Consider the following 17,784-nt stretch of genomic DNA (forward strand, 5'->3'; position numbering starts at 1 on the left):
AACATACTTTTGAGTGTACAGCAAAGACTGCTTGGGTTAGAAACGAAAATATTACTATTATATACGTTACATAAACATCTTTGAAAATAAGTCATGCTTTTCCTTATCACATTTAGTTTTCCAGGAAAAAATGAAAATATGTGTTTCCAAACAGCCCCGGCATTGGGGGCTATTTTGAAACAGCAATGGGGCTATTGTAAAACACCCGCATAATTTACAGGATTAAAGACTATAAACAATAATGAGAGTTATAATAAAATTCTTTAGGTGTGATGTTTCATATGCAGGGTTCCCATATTCTGGAAAATCAGGGAAATGAAAACGTCGGAGAAATGCATTTTGCGTGAAATGTCCTGGAAAGTTAGGGAACGTAAATGTGCAAGACACTTTAAGAAGTGTAAATTATGTTTCTTCAAAGTGTCATAACAGGGTGTGAACCATTTTAAATGAAATTCCAGAGTCTTGAGCCATTTGTTTGTTTCCTGTACTCAGAACTTGTTTTTCTTAAGGAATTTAATGAGTCGTATCAAACAAAGCATTGTGAAATTTGCTGACCGTGCAGTGAAGCTTCTTGCTTTGGATTTGACTGCAAACGAAAATTCACTAGAAATAAGAAATGTGGATATTGGTTTTAAGACAGGAAAACTACTGAAAGAACTGAAATCATCAGATAGAGATAAACTAGCTTTCAGGCTTGACTGTCGAAACTTTTTGCTGTACACAATCAAGAAGATTGCGAAAAAGAGCCCTTTGAAGTACAAACTACTACGTGCTCTGTCAACTTTGGACCCCAAGCTACAAGAGAACAACCCACAACGTGCTCAGACTAGGATGAAACGTATCCTACAAACTCTGCATGAGCATAACACAATATCTGATTTTGTACCTGAGAAAGCAAAGTGTCAATTTATGTCTTTCTGTATTAAAATCCAGGGGTCTCTTGCAGTTTTCAGAGAATACGAAAAGAAGATGGGCAGCATCAGGTTAGATGACTTCTTTGCAAAGGTAATGTCCAAGAAACAAGAATATTCCGATTTGTGGCATGCTGTAAAAATATGTTTAATTTTATCCCACGGTAGTGCTGCAGTGGAGGGCGGGTTCTCAGTCAATAAAACACTTATTGTAGAAAACCAAATCGAAGATTCTCTGGTAGCACAGAGGCGGGTGCATGATACAATTATGTACTATGGAGGTGTGGAATCTGTTACTATTGATCGAAGAATGCTTTTCTCAGTTCGTTCAGCTCGGAGACGCTATGATGAGTACCTTAAACAAAAACGAATCCGAAGTGCAGAGGAAAGTAAAATCAAAGGTGAAAGAAGAAAACTAAGTGCTAAAGTTAAGAAACTGAAAGGAGGAGAAAAACAAGTGGAATTAAGTTACAAACAAGAACAAGACGCTCTCGTAGAACAAAGTCAAGAGCTGAAAGAAAAACAAAATTCTGTTTAAAAATGTAAATGTGAGGATTAACATGTTTCAGAGTTGGTAATATCATATTAGGACTGATAGTATTAGACTCAGGGAGAGTTTGCAGTATATTCTTGACTGCTTTTTATTTTTATTTTTTTTCAAGGGGAAAGAAGTCTAATTTGCAATGTTAAGATATATGTTATACTTACTTGTTAAATTATGTGTAAATAACAATTACTCATATTGAACATAACAAATATGTAAATGGTAATTAAAGGCGTGGTTGGACGGCTATGGGGATAGAGGCCGTTAAAAAGTGCATGACGAAACTTACCCCATATCTTCCCACTTATATTCAAGAATTTGTCAGGGAAAACAAGAATTAGTGTCAGGGAAATCGACCTTTACTTTTTTGTGGGAACACCCTGCATATGACAAAATTTGGTGTAATTATCTCTAATAGTTACTCATTTGTTTCCTATCAAAAATTAAATGAATAACTCATTTTTGTGGTACTTAGTTTATCAGTAATACCTTTCCAAGTGATGATGAAGAACAGACTTGGAGTTTAATATATATATATATATATATATATTCATGTTCTGTCTCAACCAAAAGTTCATTTGTTTCCATAAAAAAAGCAAATCGTGCAGAACATAATTATAAAATATGTCGTTTTCATTATTGAACGTCATTTCATTAAAAGCGAAAAATAATTTAAGGTAGCTTGTACTGAACAATAAAGGTAGACACACTTCTGTTCCATAATATGAAAAGTTCCAACATTATCATGTTATCATTGGATACCTACAAACAGTTCTAGCTTTTCCATTTCAAACACATCAACAATCTTTTTCAAAACAGAACTTACATCCATCACCAGACATTACCACTGCGGGAGTAGGCAAAATGCTAATGATATCCAACTCCTTAATGAATAAAATGTCAGTTTCAACAAGCTTAAATGTTTTCTTGTTCATATCTGATTTGAGGCCCATAACTTTAAATTCATCATGAGGTAGGACTCTTAATACTGTCACAATATAACGATATGTGATACTATTTCGGCGATCTTCTTTAAAATTTGCAAGAACAACGTCTCCTGGTCTAATGTACTCTGCTGGGAGTCCTCTATTTCGACGAAATCGTCAGGTTATGGGTCATCCAAATTATTATCATCAGAAGATGCTGTCAGACAAGCAAGCATTCTTCAGCACGTTTCTGCAACACATTCTTCGCTACTGCTTGAAGAGTCACGAGCCTTCTATTGTTTATTCTTGGATACTCTACAATATAGTGACACTGAAGCATCCTAGTTAGCATGCAGTTCTTCACATATTTAGATGTTATCACGTTTTATAATAGCCTCACATTATATTTCATAATAGCCCGTTGCCGCTCCACCATGCATCATTTCACACATTACTAACATGGTTTGGTAAACCCAAAACATCCTCTACAAAAGTTTTGCAAGAGAAAATAAAAGCTTTTTTCGTTGAAAAGTGGATGCTTTCAGATTATATTTTTTCTCTCAAAAACTGTCATACTTGAGATATATGCAATAGACATAGGAATAAATTTCTGCCTTGTCATATTTTTGTGAGACTTCGAAGTCACAGAGTTCTGCAAAACATGGATGTTTCACAATTACGCCACTTGACCCTAATGATAACAAAAAATAGGATACATCTAAACTTAAAAATAATAATAATAATAATAATAATAATAATAATAATAATAATAATCAAGATCATATTCTGACCATTTAATGCATGAGCCCAATAATCTCGTCACTTTCAGTGACAACAAAAGGGACAACATTTCAAAAGTTTTATTTTCAGTTCCAAACAGAATGGCTGCTAAGTACAGAAAGACAGGCTGATCTATGTTTAGCATTTATTTTTATATCATCTTTACTTTTAATCTTTTTAGTTTCGGGAGAAGAGAAGAAAGTGCGGTGATCGTGGAATAATAAAACTCGAGGTTTCAATTGATTTACACGCTTCATAGTCCATAGATACAGAAAAAATGATTTTTCGACATGTCAGTGGGTTCGTCCTGTACACTCGTCTAGAGGCCACATCGTGTAACATAATGGGGCGAATTTTCTTCCTACCCCTAAAAATAAAGGTAGTTTACTTAGGGTTGCGATTTTCTCAAAAACAGCTCTAACGATTTTTAATAAATCAATTCTTCAAAAGCAACTCCGTTATGAGGTATAAGTAATTTCTTTAGAGAAAATCGGGAATGGGTGGTTTATTCTTCCCGATGAGTTTATTTCTTTTTTCGACGATTATTTCTTTTTTCGACGATTATCTCAAAAATGACAGGCTATTTTGCTCATATTTCATAAATCCATTTTCCAGTAACAACCCCATATAGTGGTATGAGTCATTTCTCTGGGAAATATGGCGAAGGGTTAGTTTACTCTTGGGACTGATTTTTTTTTCTTCGGACGATTCAGGTAATTTTGTTAATACTTGAAAATTAAATATTTCATTAATAATCTGACAATATGGCATAAACTCACTTGATCTGAAAAAATCTACGAGTAGTAGTTTATTCTTGCGAGTGAATCTTTTTCGATTTTCTCAAAAACTACTCAGGCGATTTTGCTCTATTTCGTTATTATTCTTATAATGTTACACAAAACACTTCCATGAAAATATCCACAAGGAGTATTTTACTTTTTTTTTCAATTCATGAAATGTCACTCATGCGATTTTGTTATTTTATAAGCAAATATTTCATCGATAACCCTAACATGTGGCATAAGTAATGTCTTATGAATCAAAAAAAAAAAAAATAAATAAATAAATAAATAAAATAAATAAATAAATAAAAACGTACAAGGGGGTATTTTACTTCTGGTGATAAATTTTCTCTGGGTAAATGTTTCCGAAAACGCCTTATAATTTTATTCGTTTCACAGAAATTAATGGAACACGAACAAAATAATAAGACGTTTTCGAAATCGCAAATTTTGGCTTTTAATTAAACTACCCTTATTTTTAGGGGTAGGAAGAAAATTCGCCCTCCCCTCTTTCGAGAAATCACATAAAAAACCCAAAGTTTGACATTGGTTAAGATACGTTACACGGCGTGGTCTCTAGGCGAGTGTACAGCAGGACGAACATACTGATAGATGTCGAAATTTTTTTTTCTGTATCTATGGGCCATGAAGCCTGTAACTCAATTGAAACCTCGAGTTCTATTATTTCACGATCACCGCACTTTCTTCTCTTCTCTCGAAACTAAAAAGATGATGTAAAGATGATATAAAAATAAATGCTAACAATAGGTCAGCCTATCTTTCTGTATTCAGCAGCGATTGTGTTTGGAACTGAAAATAAAACTTTTGGAATGTTGTCACTGAAAGTGACGAAATTATTGGGCTCATGCTTTAATGGTCAGAATATGATCTTGATTTCTATTTTTTTAAGTTTAGATGTATTATTTTTTTTATCATCATTAGGGTCAAGTGGGGTAATTGTGAAACACCCATGTTTTGCAGAACCCTGTGACTTCAAAGTCCCACAAAAATATGACAAGGCAGTAAATTTGTTGCTATATCTATTGCATGCATATATATATATTATATATATATATATATATATATATATATATATATATATATATATATATATATATATATATATATATATATATCAAATATCTGAAGTATGACAGTTTTTCAGAGAAAAAATAATTTGAAAGCATTCATTCAACGAAAAACTTTATTTTCTCTTGCAAAACTTTTGTTATATCTCGTATATCAAATGCCTCACTAACTAAATATATGTTTTTGTAGAGGATGGTTTGGGCTTTACAGACCATGTAAGTTATGTGTGAAATGATGCATGGTGATGCATGGCAACATGGGTCAAAAATTAAGGGGCTATTATGAAATGTGATAACATTTAAATATATAAAGGACTGCATGCTAACTATGATGTTTCAGTGTCACTATATTGTAGATCATCCAAGAATAAACAATAGAAGGTTCGTGACTCTTCGAGCAGTGGCGAAGAATTTCTTGCAGAAGCTTGCTGAAGAATGCTTGCTTGTCTGATATCATCATCTGATGATAATTTGGATGACCCACAACCTGACGATTTCGTCGAAATAGAGGAGCCTGAAACATAGTACACTGGACCAGAGGCCTATTCCACCATTAAATTTTGCAACTTTTCACTTTGGGAAATTTACAAAATGAAAAGCTTTTGAGTTCTACCATTATTTTTAAAGAACTTTGCCAGGGACGTAGTGTCCATTAAGGCTATAAGCCTTAGCCTATCCATTTATTTATACATCAGCCTGAAATGTTGCTTTTGGACATTGATACAATTATTTTTTTAAACATGGATTTATTTTATGATGCACTGTTTAAACATCACGCCAGAATAGATTGAAGCTTCTGCAAGAACGCCTTCCTCCTTTCTCATGTAATCTTGAGAATGGGACGGTGCCAATCGCTTTCCCGTCAACCTCAGCAGACGAAAACCATGAGGAATACACAAATTCAACACGAAGTAACGAAAGTAGATGAATGCTGACGAAAGGCTAGCCTTTCGGGTGTTTGGGAAACAAAAGCGACAGGACGCGGTTTTGTAAGAAACTACAAAACAGAGAGACTATGAAAAATTTAGAGGTTCGCGTTGAGTCAAAAGTTCTGACAAAGAAAAAAAGAGAATAAAAATCTTATTATGAATAGTACTAAAACATCAGGGACTTTATTGGGTACCGGTTTGTATAACGCAGCGTAAAATTTACATTTTAGTTGGCGATAATTGACATAGCTTGTTGGGCTAAAATACAACGCACGAAACATTTCTCCATTCTGAAATCAATCTCTGGTTCAGAACGTGTTGTCCAATGAACATCATATGTTAATCTCAATATTGGTGTGTATGTAATGTATTTTTTCATTATATACTGTATATTCAAAGAAATAAAAACACTGATCACATAGGAATTAGAAAATGCTTGAAAGTAGCTGAAAATATCAAATCTAGAACTGCTGGAAATAACTTTGTAAATAATTGCCTCCATTGAGAGACCTTCTCCAATTCTCCTCATTCCAACATCTTTTTCTTTCTGAAGGAGAGAAGATCTTGCTTGTCATACTAAGTATGCATTGAAATTGAAATTGAAACACACTTGAAAAAGTTTCAGCCTGGCCGGGATTCGAACCCGGGCCACCAAATAGAAGTTCAATGCGCTAACCACTCACCTACCACGCCATTTAAACTTCCACCCAAATTAATACCTAGTTAAAGTCGTTTCATGGAAAAATATAAACAAGATACTCAAATATAACAACAAACAAAATATATATAAAAACATAAATAAGAAAATATAAGCAACTTGTGTGATGTCTTAATGACTTACTCCAGATTTCCTTGTTTAACTCAAAAACAAGTTAAATAGACGTTGCTCAATGAGGAAAATATAACGAAATGTTCTTCAAGTTGAGCCTACGTCATCGGCAGAGCCGTAACTTTTGGGGGGGCAACTGTTCCCCAGAGAAGCTCCCCGCCGTTCGAGGGGGCTCATTTTGAGACAAAATTTTCTTACTCCATATACGATACGAACATGAAATTAGAAATGAAGCAGCATCAAATAGGGTCGCTACATTACATAAGTAAAACAGCACACAAAAGGTAAATAGAACAAAAATGAGTCGTGGACTCATTTCAGTAATATTTATTCGTATGGCTATTGTCAATCAATATTGTCCCCTTAATTTTGTCGTGTATGGAATGGGCCCAGGGAGTAACTAACGGAACCGCAGACCTTGCCGTGCGGGAGGGCCCACAGGCTCCGGGGGGCCCATAAAGATTAAGAGAAAGTTGGGTAGAGGGGGCCCAATAATTAGAAAATCAACTTTATTTAGAGGGCCCAAATAAGCTTATTATTGCTTCCCCCCAGAAAAGAATTTAAGTTACGGTGCTGGTCATCGGTTGCAGGGGTGGTCCCCATTTACATTTCGTCTTTACCATAACTTCTAATTTCCAAAGAAGAAAACACGACAAATTATTTTCACATTCTTTGAATTGTATCAACTCGTGTAGAAATAGACAGTTCTATGTTTATGTTCCATAACTACTAATTTATTTTCTTATATTCATATGAGGAGTTTGTGGCAAATTGAACCGGTGACACTAGCAGAGTGATCCCGGGCGTTCGGCTTCTGATCATGAGGCGCAATCCACTAGGGGTTCGAGTTCCTCTGAAGAGCAAGGTCGGAATTTCAATTATCCTCAGTATTTCTGTGTTTGTGTTCCTGTAGTGTTTGGAATACGTCGAAAGGACATGAGGTGCCAGTGGCAAACTACGCCGGGTGGGGCGATTTGTTTTTAAAAAATTGTGGAAGCAGGAAACTCCCATTGCAGCTACTTGGGTTCAAATCCCGTCGTGGTAATTAGTAATTTTTGTGAATGGGAAGATAATGTTTATGTAATTGGTATTGTAACTATGTTATTACTTTATTATTATCATTATTATTATTATTATTACCACAATGGAAAGAAAAAGTAACATAGTCGAAGGTATTCATAGGAACAGAAAAGATATAGAGTATGTCAGATGTTTCTTAGGTTTACACATAAACGCAATAATATTACGTTTATGGATTTACAGATAGAATTATCATTTGATGACAAGAAATGGAATATAAAGATTTGTTAGCTGATAACAGTAATGCATTTTGTTTCGCCATTCTTCTAAGTAGAAAGGCGAGGTGACATCTTAATAGGATCATTTTCGTGACTAGCGATCTCTATTGTAAGTTCCATCACTATTTGCAATTTGTGCACAGCTAAGAACAATTCCTTGGAACTTGTTTTTGGCTCATACTACAGCAGTAAGGGCGTGTTTAGCCCTTATGTGTTCATCAATTCTTGTCCAAAATCTTTACTTGCCACACAGTTACGAAGGTTGATATGGATGACGTAATTTTGTGTTGTTGGCATTTCACCTGTAAAGAAAGTTCTTTCAACTCTTAGACCCAGAGAAATTCAATATTTTTCATGTTAGTATACATCAAAGTATCTGTTTTGTAGATTATAAAAATTTCGTGACTTGCCACAGCCGTAATCGAACTCGCGTCCCCAACATTATGAAACTAACGCTTAAGTCACTTCTCTAAGACATCACTGTTCTGGGAGAAGGAAAAAATGGAGCTGCAGTGAATTCAGTAATCACACCCTTTTACGATACCAGTGTAATAATGCTGAAACTTTGATTTCAGTCATTAAAATAGTAAAGTATTATGCTGAAAGAATAGTCCAGAGAAGTCAATTTTAAATTGACAACTCATATGTACGGAGGCGCTGCCGTATGCTCTCGCCCCGGGCCCTGATGTTTCACGGCACGGCATTGGACAGATACTTATATTGATTGGAATTTTGTGTTTCAGGGCACTGGATTATTTTTTTAAGTTAATTAATTTAACGAACCTTCCTCAGTACCTTGTTTCCTAATTTGACGCGTTTTACTTACTTTTACAGTTTTTCTACTAACTCTTTAAGAACAGGGACGAAAACACAGAAACATGGAGGACAATAAAAATCACAAACACTATTCGCGCGTTCTTCCCTTGCCTGAAATAAAACAATAAAATATGGACATGCAATTTTTGGTCTTCCATTCATTTTCTATGTGGTGTCAAATCCAGAGTTGGTGTGGGTCAAATTGATCGAGTTTAGTGAGTCGGCCAACAGCATGTGACCCACTGCGACGCACCGCCCACCGTGACCCACCACTCACTATGACGCAACTCTGACCCACCGACCCTCTCTACTCACTGCATTGTAGACAGCATCTTCTGACGCGACAAAACGCCAATGAACCACAAAATTCCTCCCCCAAAATATATTAAATCGCCTATATTTGTGATTTGTTTACATTAATGTGAGTCTCAAAAACACTAAAAAAAATACCAAAAAATACCCCGGAGGCGGCTCGAACCACCAACCTTATGATTACTGGTCGGGTGTTCTTCCGAATTATCGTCGAGGCGGTGAAGGAGACGTCGCTTGTAAAGGGATAAATCGTTGAGATCTTTTTAATTTGGTCAATCAGAGTGCTCCTTTAACCGTATATATGAGACGATAACTGTTTGGGTTAAGATAAAATGCGTTCGCTATATAATTTTATAACAAAATGAAGCGTGTCTATTTATTTCATAGTTCTCCCATACTCACTTTTTAATGATCGACGACAGTTGCCATAAATTCATACAATTATCGCACTCAAGATTTTTCACTGCATGATGTTGAGGCAGAGGTTATTCTTGATCCCGGGAGCTCACTTTAGGAACAATTCGTCAGGAAAAAATAATATATAATAATAATCGCATGCTCATGACTGGCGATAGTTCGTGTTGGTTCCTTCGTGATTCTCCGCGACGAATCGAACGAGCGCGGACCAAAACGAAGTCCTCGCTGCTACGCGGTGGTAACTTCAACACCCCGACGCGAGATATGTTTCGACTAGACGAAACCCTGCCGGCAGTGGGACACTAGCAGCAATCATTCGACTCCTCTCTATATTGACGATCGACGTTTACCCGCAAGAGGGCCACTAGGTGTTGGCGACGTTTATGGCATGGAGTAGGTCCATGTTTCATATAGCCTCGCTGCTGAAAGGGAAATCAACAAAAAATACAGTGCTTCGCTTCATATATCCATATATGCTTATAATGCACTTTATAATAATTGCTGAAGGTTGTTTATTATATGGAGCGCTTAGAGCACAGGGCAATCAACCGATAAAGTTGTGAGAAAAATAAACATAAAATTTGTAATGTAAGCTTCTGTATGTTGGTCTACGTACCTTGATTTGAGACTTTCAAATTTCATCCGTTTTTCCACTGAAAAGTATCGATAATTCAACAAGGAAATAATTAGACTGATAATTAAAGTTCATCGTAATTTTGCCCATGACAAACACTTTACCATTTTATGTCGTAAAGATCAGATCCATCATTATTGTAATAGAGCGGTGCTTGAGGGATTGACCGTATAAATTCAAAATCCGATTAGTTAGAATTTGACAACCTGGTTTTATTACAAGTAGGCTATAAACTCTTTAGTCGGTAGAAAAGAGGACGTGGATCATGTGTCAGAGTTGATGACGATATGTATTGGTGGGTCAGTGGTTCGTGGTGGGTCATGGGTAGTGGATCAGAGTGGGCCTAGGTGGGTAGTGGATCATGGGTCAGAGTGGGCCGCTGTGGATGGTGGGTCAAGTTCTCATTGACCCACGCCATCTCTGATAAAATCTGTAAAACCAAACCAAACAAAGATCAATATTACTACACAAAATGCTCAACATCTTAGCTATTCATGACAAACTATTGCATGATCCGAATAATTAGTATAGCCACAAACCATTATTTGTTATACCTTACCGAAATACGTCATGACTTTTCTGATAACCTGATACTTTAAATCTTGTTAATACGCAAAGTTCATTGATCTCATCATTTATTCTCTTATGATCATCATAACCTTTAGGGTACTTCCCGTAGATATAGAAAGGTGAAATGTAGTATCCAGGCTTGGTGTAGCGTGCAAGTATACAAATGAAAAGGAACAGGATAATATTTCCCTCCTCCAAACACCCTGAAGTGCAGTGTGTTGATTATTCAACAAAAACACTTGAAATCCAATCAGAAAATTCATAAAATATAAAATAGGCCTATGTAGCCAAGTCCCAACTTTGCAATAATAATAATAATAATAATAATAATAATAATAATAAAGGAATAACAGAATTACAACATCAATGACGTAAACAATACCTTTTAATTAAGAAAAAATGATTGCCACGACGCAGGGCCGTAACTTGTGGGGGCAGAGTGTCACTGCTCCTCCAAGGAAGCTCCTCGCCGTTCGAGGGGTTCCCATTTTAAGACAAATTGTCTTACTTCATATACGATACGAAAATGAAATTATAAATGAAGCATCAAACAGGTTCAATACATTACATAAACAGAACAGCACACTAAAGGTAAATAAAGCAATAGTGAGTCGTAGGCCAATTTCAGTAAAAAAAAAAAAAAGTCTACTAATAGGGGCCCTAGAAATAATATATATTTGTATATTATTGTCAGATTTGTCAATATTGTTTCCTTAATTAGTCATATATGAAACGGGCCCAGAGGCGTAACTAACGACCCCGCAGACCTTGGTATGCGAGTTTTTTTTTTTTTTTACATTCGCTCAGTCGCGTTACTATTAGTCGGTTACCTAGAGCATTCGAAAACCGACGAGTTATCATCATTGCGAATGATTTCTATAGTAGTTTTGTTTTTTTTCTTTATTTCCATAAGTGAAAAAAGAAAAAAAATAGGAAAATTTGGGAGGGAAAGGATAGGGAAGGAAAAGAGACAAAAAAAGGAAAAATTTACAAAAACGAAAAAAACAAACAAAAAACAAAAAAAAACCGGTATGCGGGAGATTGCAAGAATTTCAGATATCCTCTAATCTTATTGGCCGATACAGACAGGACATCAAGAATCATGACCTACACATAGTGGAAATTAAGGCCAACTGCTCTTGGCTCTTGTGGCCGTGTTCTAGGTTAACGTTCTAGTAATGAAAATAGTTTTTGGCGTGGGTTCAAACCTTGCCCAAGGGTCTTTTAAATTTTCATAACACTTCATTAAAATAAGCTTGTAGATTTACTATACGGATCCATAATAATAATAATAATAATAATAATAATAATAATAATAATAATAATAGTAATAGTAGTAACGGGTTAGAAGTCCCGCAGGGGTTAATTAGGTTCTATTCTCTTGCTTAAATTTTTCTGTACATTTTACATGACCAACTTCAACTGGCTAGGATAGCGCGCGAATACTGAAGCACTTGGGATCGGCGTAAATGCTGCCGGCTCCTCCTCTTTGGAAATTTGAAGTTACGATGAGGGATAGTAGTAATGTAAATCGGGAGCAGTTAAAAACGATTAGGTATCCTCAACTCGAAGAACGTTTCGTGATATTTTCCTCATTGACGAAGGTCTATATAACTTGCTTTTGAGTTAAAGGAAATGTCGAGTAAGTGATTGTGACACTCATAAGGAACGTCTTCTCATACGAGCATTAGTAGTTTGTATAGACTTACATGCAACGACTTTAACTAGCTAAAAGCTTAGATAAAAGGTTAAGTGACGCGGCAGGTAAGTAGTTAGCACATTGAACTTCTGTTCGGCGGGCCCGGGTTCGAGTCTCGGCCAGGTTGAAACATTTTCAAATGTTTCAATTTCAATTTCAATACATACTCAGTGTGACAAGAAAGATCTTCTCTCCTTCAGAAAGAAAAAGATGTTGGAATGAGCAGAATTTAAGGTTTCTCAATGAAGGCAATCATTTACTTACTTATTTCCAGCAGTTGTTCTAGATTTTATATTTTCAGCTACTTTCAAGCATTTTCTGATCCATGCGTGGTCAGTATTTTTATTTTTCTAAACATATATATATAAAGAAATAATACATTACATGCACAGCAATATTAAGATAAATATATGGTGTTCTTTGGAAAACACGATCCGAACCATAGAAATTCGTCGTAGAATGGAGAACTGTTTCGTTAGTCACCTACTTTACAATTTTACCTGAATCAGAGCTACCAATTGCTGTCAGTGCCGAGAACAGTTACATGTAAGTTGGGCTGCGTCTGTCTAGGCCTTCTCAGAACTGCAAAAGACCTGGACCCCAAGTAATGGAATTAGAGCACGTAGGGGAGGAGGAGATATTTTTGTGGCTGAGTGTATGTACGTATATATATATATATATATATATATATATATATATATATATATATATATATATATATATATATATATATATATATATATATATATATATGTGTGTGTGTGTGTGTGTGTGTGTGTGAGAGAGAGAGAGAGAGAGAGAGAGAGAGATACCTTGCTGCAAGTTGCAAAGCGAAAAATTCAATGGTGAAATAGGCATCAGGAGATTTTGTTCTTGCAAATTTTAAAGAAGGTCGCCGAAATAGTACCACGTATTGTTATGATGTGACAGTATTAAGAGTATTATCTCACCTCATGATGAATTTGAAGTTATGGGCCTTAAATCAGATGTGAACAAGAAAACATTCAAATCTGCTGAAATTGACATTTCATTTATTACAGAGTCGGATATTATTGGCATTTTGCCTACTCCCGCAATGGTAATGTATGATGATAGATACAAGTTCTGTTTTGAAAAGATTGATTGTGTTTGAAATGTAAAAGCTAGAACTGTTCGTAGGTACTCCAATGAGAACATGGTAACTTTGAAACTTTTCATGTTATGCAACAGAAGTATGTGTGTACGTTTATTGTTTAATAGAAACTGTGAAAGGTTCATCTTTTTTCCGCTTTTAATGGGATCATGTTCAATCATGAAAACGACATATTTTATAATTGATATCTTCTGCATGATATGCAGCTTTTCTCGGAAACAAAGACATTTTTGGTTAAGACAGGCCATGAAAATATTTTTTCTTAACTTCAAGTCTGCTCTCAATCATCTCTTGCAAAGCTGTTACTGCTAAAAAAAAAAAAAAAAAAAAAAAAAAAAGTTATTATTCACTTAATTTTTGATAGGGAATAACAGTAACTATCAGAGATACTTACACCAAATTTTGTCACATGAAACATTACACCCAAAGCATTTTTATTATAGCTCCCAGTGTTATTTATTCTTCAATACTGTAAATCATACGGGTGTTTCACAATTGCCCGAAATTGCAAACATTAAGAATGAAGCTAAATAAAAAGAAGCTGATCAGGATCAGTTTCTGTTCATAGGCCAGAAGTTTTTAGTAGAAGACGACAAACACGGTTATTTATTAAATTAATTAGCACATAAAAATTGAAATGAAATCTTTGAGTTTTACGTCCCACGATTATGCCGGTTAGGCTAAAGGAAACGGAGACAATGAGTAATGAATGAAATGGAGGAATGAAGAAAGCGGGAGGAAACGGGAGCACCCGGAGGAAACCCACACACACGATGTTTGTTCACCACAAAGTTCACTTGGAGGGGGCTGGGATAGAACCCGGGACCCCAAACACTAGAGGTGAACGCTCTACCACTGAGCCACCGCGGCCCCCTATTAGCTCATAATGACTGCAACTTTACGTAACCTTAGAATGCAACAGTCAGTTGTATTTGTTATCTTAATTGCGAAATTTCGCATGCAGCTACTAGTATTAATGAGTGTTGTATCTAAGGAAGGAGAATTGTGCCTGGGTCGATGGTCAGAATGGAGCAAAGTGAACAACAAAGTATTATGTTACTAATGATGTATGGCTATGGAGATCGCAAGGCGATAATAATTTAAAGATACTTTCCCCGAACGTAACCCAGTTTCGAAATCAACCATCGAAAGAAACATTCGATATTTTGCAGAAAGTGGAAGTGATTAACGTCCTGTGTGATCAGGAAGACCGAAATCATGTAGCAATAAGGTAGTTTTTTTAGGTGTTACAATATTTTGTGGACACTCTGCGAACATCGACAACCAGCGTTGTCAATACGATAGTAGTAAGTTCAGTGCAACAATTTTATCGCGTAGTGAGTTTAAACTTTACAAAGTCCGTTTAGTACAGCAGATGGGTTTCACCACCGCAATGAAGCAAAATATCGATGACATCAGTATTAATATAAATGATTGTATTTTCTGATGAAACGACATTTACGTTGAACGGTCAGGTGAAGTGATATAAACCGCATTGGATGATGAAACAAACTGAAACCACACAGTGACGGTGTCCATTAGCCACAGAAACTGAATGTTTGGTTAGGATGATAGGAAACATCAACACTGATTTTTTTTAAAGTTTTTTATTGCCGGCAATCGGACAGATGAGAAGTATTTGACAGAGCTTCGTATAAACAAATTCTCCTTGCCACCAACTCTCCATATATAATTTTGATCGCATACAATACCCCGGTACATCAACTATTCATTGATTTTAGAAAGGCGTACGACTCGGTTAGGAGAGAAACATTATACAACGTTCTTACAGAACTTGGAATACCGAGAAAGTTAATTAGATTAATTACGATATGTTTAAATGAATCCCAAAGTAAAGTCCGGGTAGGAAAAGTTTTGTCCACGAGCTTTCACGTCGAAAATGGCCTGAAACAAGGAGATGCGTTGTCGCCATTATTATTTAACTTCGTTCTGGAATACGCTATAAGGAAAATCAAAGATAGCAACCAGGGCTTACAGTTGAACGGTATTCACCAGGTTATGGCACATGCTGATAATGTAAATTTAATAGGGGATGATAGGAGAACAATAGACAGAAATGCAGAGATCTTATTAAACGCTTGCAAGGGACATGGGTTTAGAAGTAAATGCAGAGAAAACTAAATACACGGAAGTGCGTCGGGACCGGAATACAGCAAGTTATGGATGCGTTAAAATATTAAATAATACTTTTGATAAAGTGGATAGTTTCAAATATCTAGGATCAATATTAACAGAGGAAAATCATATTCACGGAGAAATTAAATGTCGACTAAAAGAAGGGAATTCGTGTTACTATTCGGTTCAAAATCTCTTGTTGTCGCGAATTCTGTCGAGGAATTTGAAGCTTAAAATAATCATGCCTGTTGTTCTATATGGCTGCGAAACATGGTCACTTACTCTGAGGGAAGAACATAGACAAAGTATTTGAGAACAAGATCCTGAAACGAATATTCGGACCCAAGAGGAACAGGAATGGGGAATGGCGGAAACTTCATAACGAGGAACTACATAATTTATATGGTTTACCCAACATTGTTAGGGTCGTCAAATCTAGGAGGCTTAGGTGGGCGGGTCATGTAGCTAGAATGGAAGAAAGTAGAAACGCTTTCAAAGTCTTGACTGGAAGACCAATCGGAAAACGATCATTAGGAAGACCTAGGCGCAGATGGGAGGACAATATTAAGATGGATCTCGCAGAGATTGGAATACAAAGTAGAAACTGGATGCAGTTAGCTAAGGATAGAAGTCTGTGGAGAGCTTTTGTGAATGCGACATTGAACCTCCGGGTTCCATAGGCCATAGAGTTAGTTAGTTAGTTAGTTTGTTTCCAACAGGACGGAGCGCCGCCATATTATAGACGGAATTTTTGACAATACATAAAACTTTCTACAACGAAGGTTTGGAAGACGAGGTGTGATTGAATAGTCTGCAAGATTTTCCAGTGTGATTGAATAGTCTGCAAGATTTTCCAGTGTATCACTCCTGGATTACTTTCTATAGGAATGCATTAGGGACATGGTATATCACATCGAACCACATCCCTGAATGACTTAACACCAGTGGCGTTTAACTAAGGGCTTGGGGGCTACCCCGCAGACAACGTGGAATGGGGCCCCTTCTCTACGTCCTACATCACGATTTGGGGCCCCGTGATGGCTTCCCCCCGCAATGCGGGGTCTGCGGGGCCCTTATTTACGCCCTTGTTAACAACATTGCATTGTGAAAGAAACCAGAAGACTTCTTTGTGATATGATACAGCATGCACTTTCCAATTTTTACGACCGGGTGGCCTATTGTTAGACAATCGAAATGCAAGTAAAATATTATATGCCTTGTTCATCCTCTCTGTAATATGCACTGTACATTTACCCACAGGAATACCGTAAACCTTCTTTCAGATAATTTTCACCTCTTTAATGTCAAACGTAAAGAATTAGCGATATATTAAAAGTGAGTTTAGATTTTAGTTTCTGGAAAGATCCTAGCCAATATTGATGTGTCACATGTCTTCTATCCATTTACAAAATATTGTGTGACATCCAACGTAGCGGAAACCAAGCTGGCTGGCATGGTATCCATATCCCCACTCAATACAGTTTTTGCACCAACACCCACTTTTCTTTCAGTAGCACGTCTCGTTATTACTGGCCTCTCCCGACACTTTTGTCTACTATATACAAATGCCAAACATAGCACACCTACCTCGTACAAGAAGGGTGATGGGTAAAAAATGAGTTCAGATTCTCATTTGTGGAAAGATTCTAGCCTAAATTGATATGTCAGAAACGTACTACTTTCTATTCAAATATATTGTGAGATATCCAATATGGTGGAATCCAAGATGGCTGCTATAATGTCCACACCCCTACTCAATGCAGTTTTCGTACCAATACACACTTGCAATCTTTTCCTTTTCTCCGTTCAAGTGTCTCGTTGGTACTTGCCGATCTAGATCTTTTTGTCTACTAGCTATAAATGTCAAACGTAGCACACCCTATCCCATAAATGAATGGAGATACATAAGAGTTCACATTTCCATTTTGGGGAAGATTCTAGCCTAAATTGGCGTGTCAAACATAACCTTTTCCATTTAAAT

Source organism: Thermobia domestica, chromosome 2, assembly GCF_964235325.1.
Source record: "Thermobia domestica chromosome 2, izTheDome1.hap1.1, whole genome shotgun sequence".
NCBI classification, from domain to species: Eukaryota; Metazoa; Arthropoda; class Insecta; order Zygentoma; family Lepismatidae; genus Thermobia; species Thermobia domestica.